The 9,949-nt window shown below is 44.8% G+C and overlaps 1 pseudogene; it reads left to right on the plus strand.

Moving 5' to 3' along the window:
- The first annotated feature begins 4,579 nt into the window (after positions 1-4,579).
- Positions 4,580-4,669, plus strand: LOC115931750 (uncharacterized; annotated as a pseudogene).
- The last annotated feature ends 5,280 nt before the right edge of the window (positions 4,670-9,949 follow it).

Consider the following 9,949-nt stretch of genomic DNA (forward strand, 5'->3'; position numbering starts at 1 on the left):
GACACATGGTGAGGAAAACCTGGCCCCTCTGAGAGAAACCCACAGGCCAGGGGCAGCTGCCTTCTGACATTGGGGGTATGGGGCTGGCCCTCACCCTGCCCATGGTGGCAGGTGCCCACCCACCCTTCAAAGCAAGAGGAGGGAGGGAGAAGTGCATGTATGTTCAAGAGTTACTTTACGAGGACAAATGGGTCCATCACCTTGGTTGACATCAGCAAAGAAGCATCAGCCAAAGCCTTGAGGTGACCCCAAAAGACTGGGGTGCAGGTTAGGGGGTTGAGACAGGCTCAGCATGGAGAGAGGAGGGTAAAGCTCCTGCAGAGGCCCCAGCTCCCAAAGATGAAGCTACCGCTTGATGATGCTGTCTCCAGGGCCAGAGATCTTCCTCTCATCCCGCACTATCTGCAGTCCTCTCTGGTGTGTGGGGGGCGCAGTCATTAGACCCATTTTCCAGGTGAGAGATCTCTGCCTCAGGGCTCAGAGGACCTCCTCCTGGGGTTTCAGATCAGTCTTCCAGGATGGAGGATGGGAAGCAGGCCATCAAGGGTTCTGGTAAGAAATGAGGTTTCTGGTCAGGCACGGTGGCTCATGCCTGTAATCCAAGTACTTTGGGAGGCTGAGGCAGGAGGATCACTTGAGGTCAGGAGTTCCAGACCAGCCTGGCCAACATGGTGAAATCCCATGTCTACTCAAAATACAAAAATTAGCCAGGAGTGGTGAAGTATGCCTGTAGTCCCAGCTATTTGGGAGGCTGAGGCAGCAGAATCGCTTGAACCCAGGAGGTGGAGGTTGCAGTCAACTGAGATCGCACACTGCAGTCTAGCCTGGGTGACAGAGGGAGACTCTGTCTCAAAAAAAAAAAAAAAAAAAAAAAAAGAAAGAAATGAGGTTTCCCTGACTGAGCCTGGGAAGCTGGCGTTCATTCATTCTTTCACTCATTCATTCTGGCTGATCCCGAGCTCTGGCAGTTCCTATCTGCATGACCCTGGCAGCTCGCCTCAGCCCTGAGCCTAAGAATCTACTATGTACCAGGCACTCTTCAGTCTACTTAGGATACAGAAGGAACCAGATAGTCATGACCTCCAGCCTCATGACGCAGATAATGGGGTGGGGGTAGGGGCAACTAGCTTATTCTGGAGGCTTCCTGTAAAAAACAACGCTTAAGTGGAGGTGGACAGAATCTCCCCATCACGCTGGGGAAAGGCAGAAATGGATTTAGCAAACTTACTGTGAAAGTCACAGCTTAAGCCTTAGAGCCCCTCACTTGCCAGGGGCCTTCCAGGGGCCTGGGAGGGGCCAAGTAATGCACACTCAGGATCACATGCTTTAGTAGAATTTGCCAATGTAAGATGTTTTAACTGTAATTTATTAAGACCGCTGCCCCTCTCACTCCAACTTCCCTCTCTGTCATACTTCCCCTCCTTTTGGGTATTGCCCCAGTGCTTCTGGCATTTTGGGGGATCTAGCTAAGGAGAAGTTGTCACGGAATACTGACATTGATGAAAATAACAAAAGTCAAAATACACCACTACAAAAAGGATGTAATAGAAAGCATCAATACAAAAAAATTTTAAGATTAGTCATCAAGGAAACATAATAAGTCCGGAAATCTTACAGCTCCGATATGAAAGAAATTTGATAGAGGTTCTTGTAAATTTGACAACAATCCTAGAATTTTATGACCTTCCAGTAGTCCCCCCTTATCCTCGAGGGATACATTTCAAGACCCTCAGTGGGTGCCTGAAACTGTGGATAGTACGGAATCCTATTTAGACTATGTTTTTGTTGATCCAATAGCCAAGACAACTACTAAGTTGACTAATGGGCAGGTAGTGAAGATGCTGGACAAAGGGACAATTCACACCCCTGGTGGGACAGGGTGGGGTAGAGTGGGGCAGCACCAAATTTCATTACGCTACTCAGAACAGCATGCAATGTAGAACTTAATGAATTGTTGATTTCTGGAATGTTTCATTTAATATTGTCAGACCGTGGTTGTCCATAGGCAACTGAAACCTCAGGAAGCAAAACCTTGTAGAAGAGGGGGCTACTGTACCAGTAATAAGTTGCAAAGCTGAAAGAAACTTTATCGACCATAAAAAATTTGGGGCCAGGCACAGTGGCTCATGCCTGTAATCCCCGTATTTTGGGAGGCCAAGGTGGGAGGGTGGCTTGAGGCCAGGAGTTCAAGACCAATCTGGGCAACATAGTGAGACTCCATCTCTACAAAATCTTAAAGTATTAGTTGCATGTGGAGACACAGGCCTGTAGTCCTGATTACTTGGGAGGCTGAGACGGGGAGATCCTTTGAGCCCAAGAGTTTGAGGCTGCAGTGTACAAAGATCAGACAACTGCACGCCTGCCTGGGCAATGGAGCAAGACCCTGCCCTAAAAAAAAAAAAAAATGGGGGCCGGGCACGGTGGCTCACACCTGTAATCCCAGCACTTTGAGAGGCCAAGGTGGGTGGATCATTTGAGACCAGGAGTTTGAGACCAGCTGGGCCAACATGGTGAAACCCTATCTCTACTAAAATTACAAAAATTCGCCAGGCGTGCCTGTAGTCCTAGCTACTCAGGAGGCTGAGGCAGGAGAATCGCTTGAACCCAGGAGGTGGAGGTTGCAGTGAGCCTAGATTGCACCACTACACTCCAGCCTGGGTGACAGAGCAAGACTCTGTCTCAAAAAAAAAAAAAAGAAAAAAAAATTAGTCAACTGTGCTAGAGAAAAGACTAAAGTATCTTCTTATTCTCTCTAAAGAAAATGACATTACAAAATCAATGTCACATGAAGAGGTTAACCTAAAATTATACAAACACAATGTAGGAATGAAATAATTATAGATATGTATCATATTGAGGAAAATATGAATGCAAATGTAAATTTTAATTTATGTAATTATGAACAAAAATGTAATGCTATTATGTAAATAAATATATTTATTATGTTACATGTAACTTAACATGTTTAATAACTTATTATGTTATGAACTGTTGCTGACTATGTGGCCACAACAGGGGAGGGAATCTTGGGACCGTTATTCAGAGAGATCAAGACCAAATAAAGGACCTAATAAGTCATTTCCTTCAACCTGTCACCAGTGCAGGAATCCTCTTCCTGATGACAGCTGTCCACTGAGCCTTGGCTCTGTACATTTCCTGGGATGAGGAATTCACCCCTCCTCCAAATCCTGTACTATCTTGGGTCAAAACTCTGGTTGTGGGAAGTTCTTTAGTCAAGCTGATCACTAGCTGTCGGTGGTTTCCCCTTGGGTCCTCGTCTTCCCCAGCACCCCCAGAAATCATGGGCTGCTGCTTCCCATTTTATTATAGCTCTGCAGTGCTACAATGCAGCTGTAGTATCTTGCCCTGGCCTGGGATAACCTGCCCTTCTTCAAAGTTTCCTTTTATGTCTTGACTTCCAAAGTCTTCCTCATCCATGATCTCAGAGATTGATCAGCCACTCATACATATATAAGGATGACAATGATGATGATGATAATGAGAACAGCTAGCCAACACTGAGTGCTTACTGTGTACTGGGCTCTGTGCCAGGTGCTGTGTGAGCACCTGCTGTTGGTCTCATGCACACCTATTTATGTTGGTTTTGAGTAACTTGTGCAGGTATACCTTTGATTTAAAATTTTGGTTTCTATTTAGACTATGATAGGAATTTTTGTTTTGTTTAGCCTTCTCTCCTAAGCTTAATGAAACCACATATTCGGAAAGAAAGGACACATTTAATTAAAACATTTCAAAGACAAACAGCTTAAAAGAGTGATTACCCTAGACCTCTTATAAACAAATATGCTCCTCCTCCAAAACTCTTCTTAATGTAAATTTCAGAGAGGAAAAGCCAAAAACAAAAACAAAATCGAGAATGTGTGTTAATTTACCTGGCTAAAACCTGATAAAAAGATTTTCTTAAGAGCTCTGTAGTTCAAAGTCAACTTAATTAAAAGCAGGTATTCAGACTATAATTTTTAAAATAGAGCCTTTCTGCTTCTTCTATTTTGGATCTTGTTTTGGGGAATTTTTTTTCAGGTGACTGAAACCCCTCTTTTAATTATATGGTGAGTCCCTCTCTCTGTTCGCTTCCTTTCTTGTTGGTGTGATTTTTTGCTGAAGGAAAAAAAAATGTAAAACTTAAGCGGCTTTCTGGAAAGCTTAAATTTCTTCTCTGTGCTTTGAAATGTAAATTTCCTACCTTGCTGTCTAAAATTCAGTGAGGTACTCGCTTCGCAGCACATATACTAAAATTGGAATGAAGGCCGGGCGCAGTGACTCACGCCTGTAATTCCAACACTTTGGGAGTCTGAGGCGGGTGGATCACCTGAGGTCAGGAGTTCGAGACCAGCCCGGCCAACATGGTGAAACCCCATCTATACTAAACAAACAAAAATTAGCTGGGCGTGGTGGCACATGCCTGTAATCCTGGCTACTTGGGAGGCTGAGGCAGGGGAATTGCTTGAATTCAGGAGGTGGACGTTGCAGTGAGCCAAGACTGCACCACTGCACTCCAGCCTGGGTGACAGAGAGAGACTCTGTCTCAAAATAAATAAATAAACAAATAAATAAATAAATAAAATGAAATTGGAATGATATAGAGAAGATTAGTAGCATGGTACCTGTGCAAGGATGAAATGTAAATTCTGAAGCGTTCCATTAAAAAAAATGTTATTTAATAAAATTAATTAAGGCCAGGTGTGGTGGCTCACACCTGTAATCCCAACACTGGGAAGCTGAGGTCAGGAGTTTGAGAGCAGCCTGGCCAACACGGTGAAACCCAGTCTCTACTGAAAATGCAAAAATTAGCTGGGCATGGTGGTACACGCCTGTAAGCCCAGCTACTTTGGAGGCTGAGGCAGGAGAATCACTTGAATCCAGGAGGTGGGAGGCTGCAGTGAGCCGAGATTGTGCCACTGAACTCCAGCTTGGGCAACAGAGCAAGACTCTGTCTCAAAAACAAACAAACAAACAAAAAAATGAAAAAAAAAATAAGTCACAAAGGGATCAAACTTCATTTTGGCTACTCCTGCTTTGGCGATGGCCACAAAAGGGAAAAAGGTTTTCAAATTTTTTTGGTAACTATGCCTTTAGAGTTTTGCCAAGCTAAATTAAACTATGAATATTTATTGAAGATCTAGATCATTTCCAAATAAGATATAATGCTAAGACATTAATTACTACATATAAGTTTAAGCTCATATACTTTTGGTTTCTTATTTCAGAGAAACAAAAGATATTTAGGGGCTGGGTGTGGTGGCTCATACCTGTAATCCCAGCACTTTGGAAAGCTGAGATAAGAGGACTGCTTGAGGCCAGGAGTTCGAGACCAGCCTGGGCAACATAGTGAGACCTTGTCTCTACAAAATAAAAATTTTAAAGTTAGCCAGGAGTGGTGTTGCATGCTTGTTAGTCCTAACTACTCAAGAGGCTGAGGCAGGAGGATCACTCAAGCCTAGGAGTTTGAGGCTGCAGTGAGCTATAATCACACCACTATATTCCAGCTTGGGCAACAGAGCAAGACCCTGTCTCAAAAAAAAAAAAAAAAAAAAAAAAGAGAGATATTAAGATCCGCTAGTAAAAGTATCTTATTCCACATTGAAAAATTGTTCCATTAGAAAGCCTGTGTTTCCAAATATTATAAAATGTGTATTAATCAATTGTTAGTACATAGTGACAAAATTACTTCTGGCTGGGCGGTGGCTCACACCTGTAATCCTAGCACTCTGGGAGGCTGAGGTGGGCAGATCACCTGAGGTTAGGAGTTTGAGACCAGACTGGCCAACATGGTGAAACCCTGTCTCTACTAAAAATACAAAAAATTAGCCAGGCGTGGTGGTGTGTGCCTGTAGTCCCAGCTACTTGGGAGGCTGAGGCAGAAGAATCACTTGAACCTGGGAGGTGGAGGTTGCAGTGAGCTGAGATGGTGCCACTGCACTGCAGCCTGGGTGACAGAGTGAGACTTTAAAAAAAAAATTACTTCTTAGGTTTTCAGTATAAATTAAGATTACTAAGATTTAAAATTCTGACTAATATATGGTAACTAACACTAGAGACCAGAAGGAAGACAATTCTGTATTCAGAATATGTAAGGAAAGTAAGACATCTTTTTAGGAAGGAAGATTATAAGAAAGACATAAGCATGTGGTTTTTGTTAAAGAGAAAGTGGTTTTGCCTAGTTTAGAGGTTATTTAAAGGCTGTATGAAATTGGGATAAAAGAAGGAAAGAATAAAATAGATTAACTGAATGGATATAGAAAGTTGGGAAAAGAAAGAGGAATGGAAAAATTGTAAGAAGTTATAAAAGGTTTATAGAAATATTATCTCGTGTGGTCAAAGCTGATTGAGATTAAATGATTTATAAGGTTTTATTAAAATTAGGCTTTATATTTATAATGCATTGATGCAAAAGTAGAATCATTTTTCTGTTTTGAACTAGATAGTCACATAGTTTTTTTTTGTTCTTTTTTTTTTGAGATGGAGTCTCGTTCTGTCACCTAGGCTGGAGTGCAGTGGCGTGATCTCGGCTCACTGCGACCTCCACCTCCTGGATTCAAGTGATTCTCCTGCCTCAGCCTCCTGAGTGGCTGGGATTATTGGCATGCGCCTCCATGCCAGGCTAATTTTTGTATTTTGAGTAGAGAAAAGGTTTTGCCATGTTAGCCAGGCTAGTCTTGAACTCCTGATCTCAGGGTGATCTGCCTGCCTTGGCCTTCCAAAGTGCTGGGATTGCAAGCGGGAGCCACTGCGCCCTGCCTCATATAGTATTAATAAGAGATAGCAAAATATTTTTTTGTTTATCTTTTGAGTAAACTGCTGCTAAAAAAAAAAAGAGAGAAAAGAAACAGGGGAGAGGGAGAGACATTCTGTTGGTCTCAAGTTGTCTTTTTCAGGTCCTTTGTATCAGGCCTCTGAGCCCAAGCTAAGCCGTTATATCCCCTGTGACCTGCATGTATACATCCAGATGGTCTGAAGCAACTGAAGATCCACAAAAGAAGTGAAAATAGCCTTAACTGATGACTTTCCACCTTTGTGATTTGTTTCTGCCCCGCCCTAACTGATCAATGTACTTTGTAATCTCCCCCACTTAAGAAAGTTCTTTGTAATCTCCCCCACCCTTAAGAAAGTTCTTTGTAATTCTCCCCACCTTTGAGGATGTACTTTGTGAGATCCACCCCCTGCCCGCGAAACATTGCTCCTAACTCCACCACCTATCCCAAAACCTGTAAGAACTAATAATATTCCCACCACCCTTTGCTGACTCTCTTTTTGAACTCAGCCCACCTGCATCCAGGTGAAATAAACAGCCTTGTTGCTCACACAAAGCCTGTTTCGTGGTCTCTTCACATGGACGTGTGTGACATTTGGTGTCAAAGACCCGGATCAGAGGGACTCCTTCGGGAGACCAGTCCCCTGTCCTCACCCTCACTCTGTGAAGAGATCCACCTATGACCTCGGGTCCTCAGATCAACCAGGCCAAGGAACATCTCACCAATTTCAAATTGGGTAAGTGGTCTTTTCACTCTCTTCTCCAGCCTCTCTTGCTACCCTTCAATCTCGTTCTCTTGCTACCCTTCAATCTCCGTCCTTCCAATTCCAGTTCTTTTTCCTCTCTAGTAGAGACAAAGGAGACACATTTTATCTGTGGACCCAAAACTCCAGCGCTCGTCACGGACTCAGGAAGACAGTCTTCCCTTGGTGTTGAATCACTGTGGGGACGCCTGCCTGATTATTCACCCACATTCATTGGTGTCCAATCACTGCAGGGACGCCTGCTTTGGTCATTCACCCACATTCCCTTGGTGGCAAGTCAATTGCTGGGATGCCTGCTTTGGCTGCTCACCCACATTGCAGCCCAGGGCTGCTCCCCACCCCCTTCTCCATATCTCTACCCTTCTCTTTAAACTTGCCTCCTTCACTATGGGCAACCTTCCACCCTCCATTCCTCCTTCTTCTCCCTTAGCCTGTGTTCTCAAGAACTTAAAACCTCTTCAACTCTCACCTGACCTAAAATCTAAGCATCTTATTTTCTTCTGCAACACCACTTGGCCCCAGTACAAACTAACAATGGTTCTAAATGGCCAGAAAATGGCACTTTTGATTTCTCCATCCTACGAGACCTAGATAATTTTTGTTGAAAAATGGGCAAATGGTCTGAGGTGCCTTACGTCCAGGCATTTTTCACACTTCATTCCCTCCCTAGTCTCTGTTCCCAATGCCACTCGTCCCAAATCCTCCTTCTTTCCCTCCCACCTGTCTCTTCAGTCCCAACCCCAAGCGTCGCTGAGTCTTGTGAATCTTCCTGTTCTACTGAACCATCTGACGTCTCGCCTTCTTCCCAGACTGCTCCTCCTCAGCTCGCTCCCCACCAGGCTGAATCAGGCTCCAACTCTTCTTCAGCCTCTGCTCCCACACCCTGTAACCCTTACCCTATAACCCTTCTATTACCTCCCCTCCCCACACCCAGTCTGGTTTTCAGTTTCGTTCTGCGGCTAGCTCTCCCCCACCTGCCCAACAATTTCCTCTTAGAGAGGTGGCTGGAGCTGAAGGCATAGTCAGGGTACATGTGCCTTTTTCTCTATCAGACCTTTCCCAAATCAGCCAGCATTTAGGCTCTTTCTCATCAGACCCCACTAAATATATACAGGAATCCCGATATCTAACTCTGTCCTACCATTTAACCTGGAGTGACTGAAATGTCATCCTGACTTCTACCCTCTCCCCAGATGAACGGGAAAGAGTTTTTTCTCTAGCCCAGTCTCACACTGATAACCGCCGGCTTCGTGAACCTGACCTCCAGGAAGGCAGTAGAGCAGTTCCCCAAGAGGACCCCCAGTGGAACTATCAGGCAGATTCCCCAGGTACAGCTAGGCAAGATTACATGGTTTCCTGCCTAGTTGAAGGGCTTAAAAAGGCAGCTTACAAAGCTGTTAATTATGACAAACTTAGAGAAACTACCCAAGGTAAAGATGAAAACCCAGCCCAGTTCATGGCCTGCTTAGCAGCAACCCTTACACACTTTACCGCCCTAGACCCAGAGGGGCCAGAAGGCCGCCTTATTCTTAATATGCATTTTATCACCCAGCTCCTGACATTAGAAAAAAGCTTTAAAAATTGGAATCCGGCCCTCAAACCCCACAACACGAATTAATCAACCTCCCCTTCAAGGTATACAATAATACAGAGGAGGTAGCTAGACAGCAACGCATTTCTGAGTTACAGCTGCTTGCCTCTGCTGTAAGACAACCCACAACCACGTCTCCAGCATACAAGAACTTCAGAACATCCAAGCCACAGCTCCCAGGGGCTCCTTCAAAACATCCTCGTGGACCTTGCTTCAAATGCTAAAAGCCTGGCCACTAGGCCTCAGAATGCCCGCAGCCCGGGATTCCTCCTAAGCCGTGCCCTGTCTGTGCGGGCCCCCACTGGAGGTTGGACTGTCCAACTCACATCGCCGCCACTCCTAAAGCCCCTGGAGCCCAAACCCTATGTTCCTTGGCCGACTCCTTCCCAGATCTCCTCGGCTTAGCAGCTGAAGACTGACGTAGCCCGATCGCCTCAGAAGCCTCCTGGACCATCACAGACGCTGAGCTTCAGGTAACTCTTACAGTGGAGGGTAAGTCCATCCCGTTTAATCGATATGGGGGCTACCCACTCCACATTACCTTCTTTTCAAGGGCCTGTTTCCCTCGCCCCCATAACTGTTGTGGGTATTGACGGCCAAGCTTCAAAACCCCTTAAAACTCCCCCACTCTGGTGCCAACTTGGACAACATTCTTTTATGCACTCTTTTTCAGTTATCCCCACCTGCCCAGCTTCCTTATTAGGCTGAGACATTTTAACCAAATTATCTGCTTCCCTGATTATTCCTGTACTACAGCCACATCTCATTGCCCCCTTCTTCCCAACCCAAAGCCTCCTTTGCGTCTTCCTCTCATATCCCCCA

Source organism: Gorilla gorilla, chromosome 21, assembly GCF_029281585.2.
Source record: "Gorilla gorilla gorilla isolate KB3781 chromosome 21, NHGRI_mGorGor1-v2.1_pri, whole genome shotgun sequence".
Classification (NCBI taxonomy): Eukaryota; Metazoa; Chordata; class Mammalia; order Primates; family Hominidae; genus Gorilla; species Gorilla gorilla.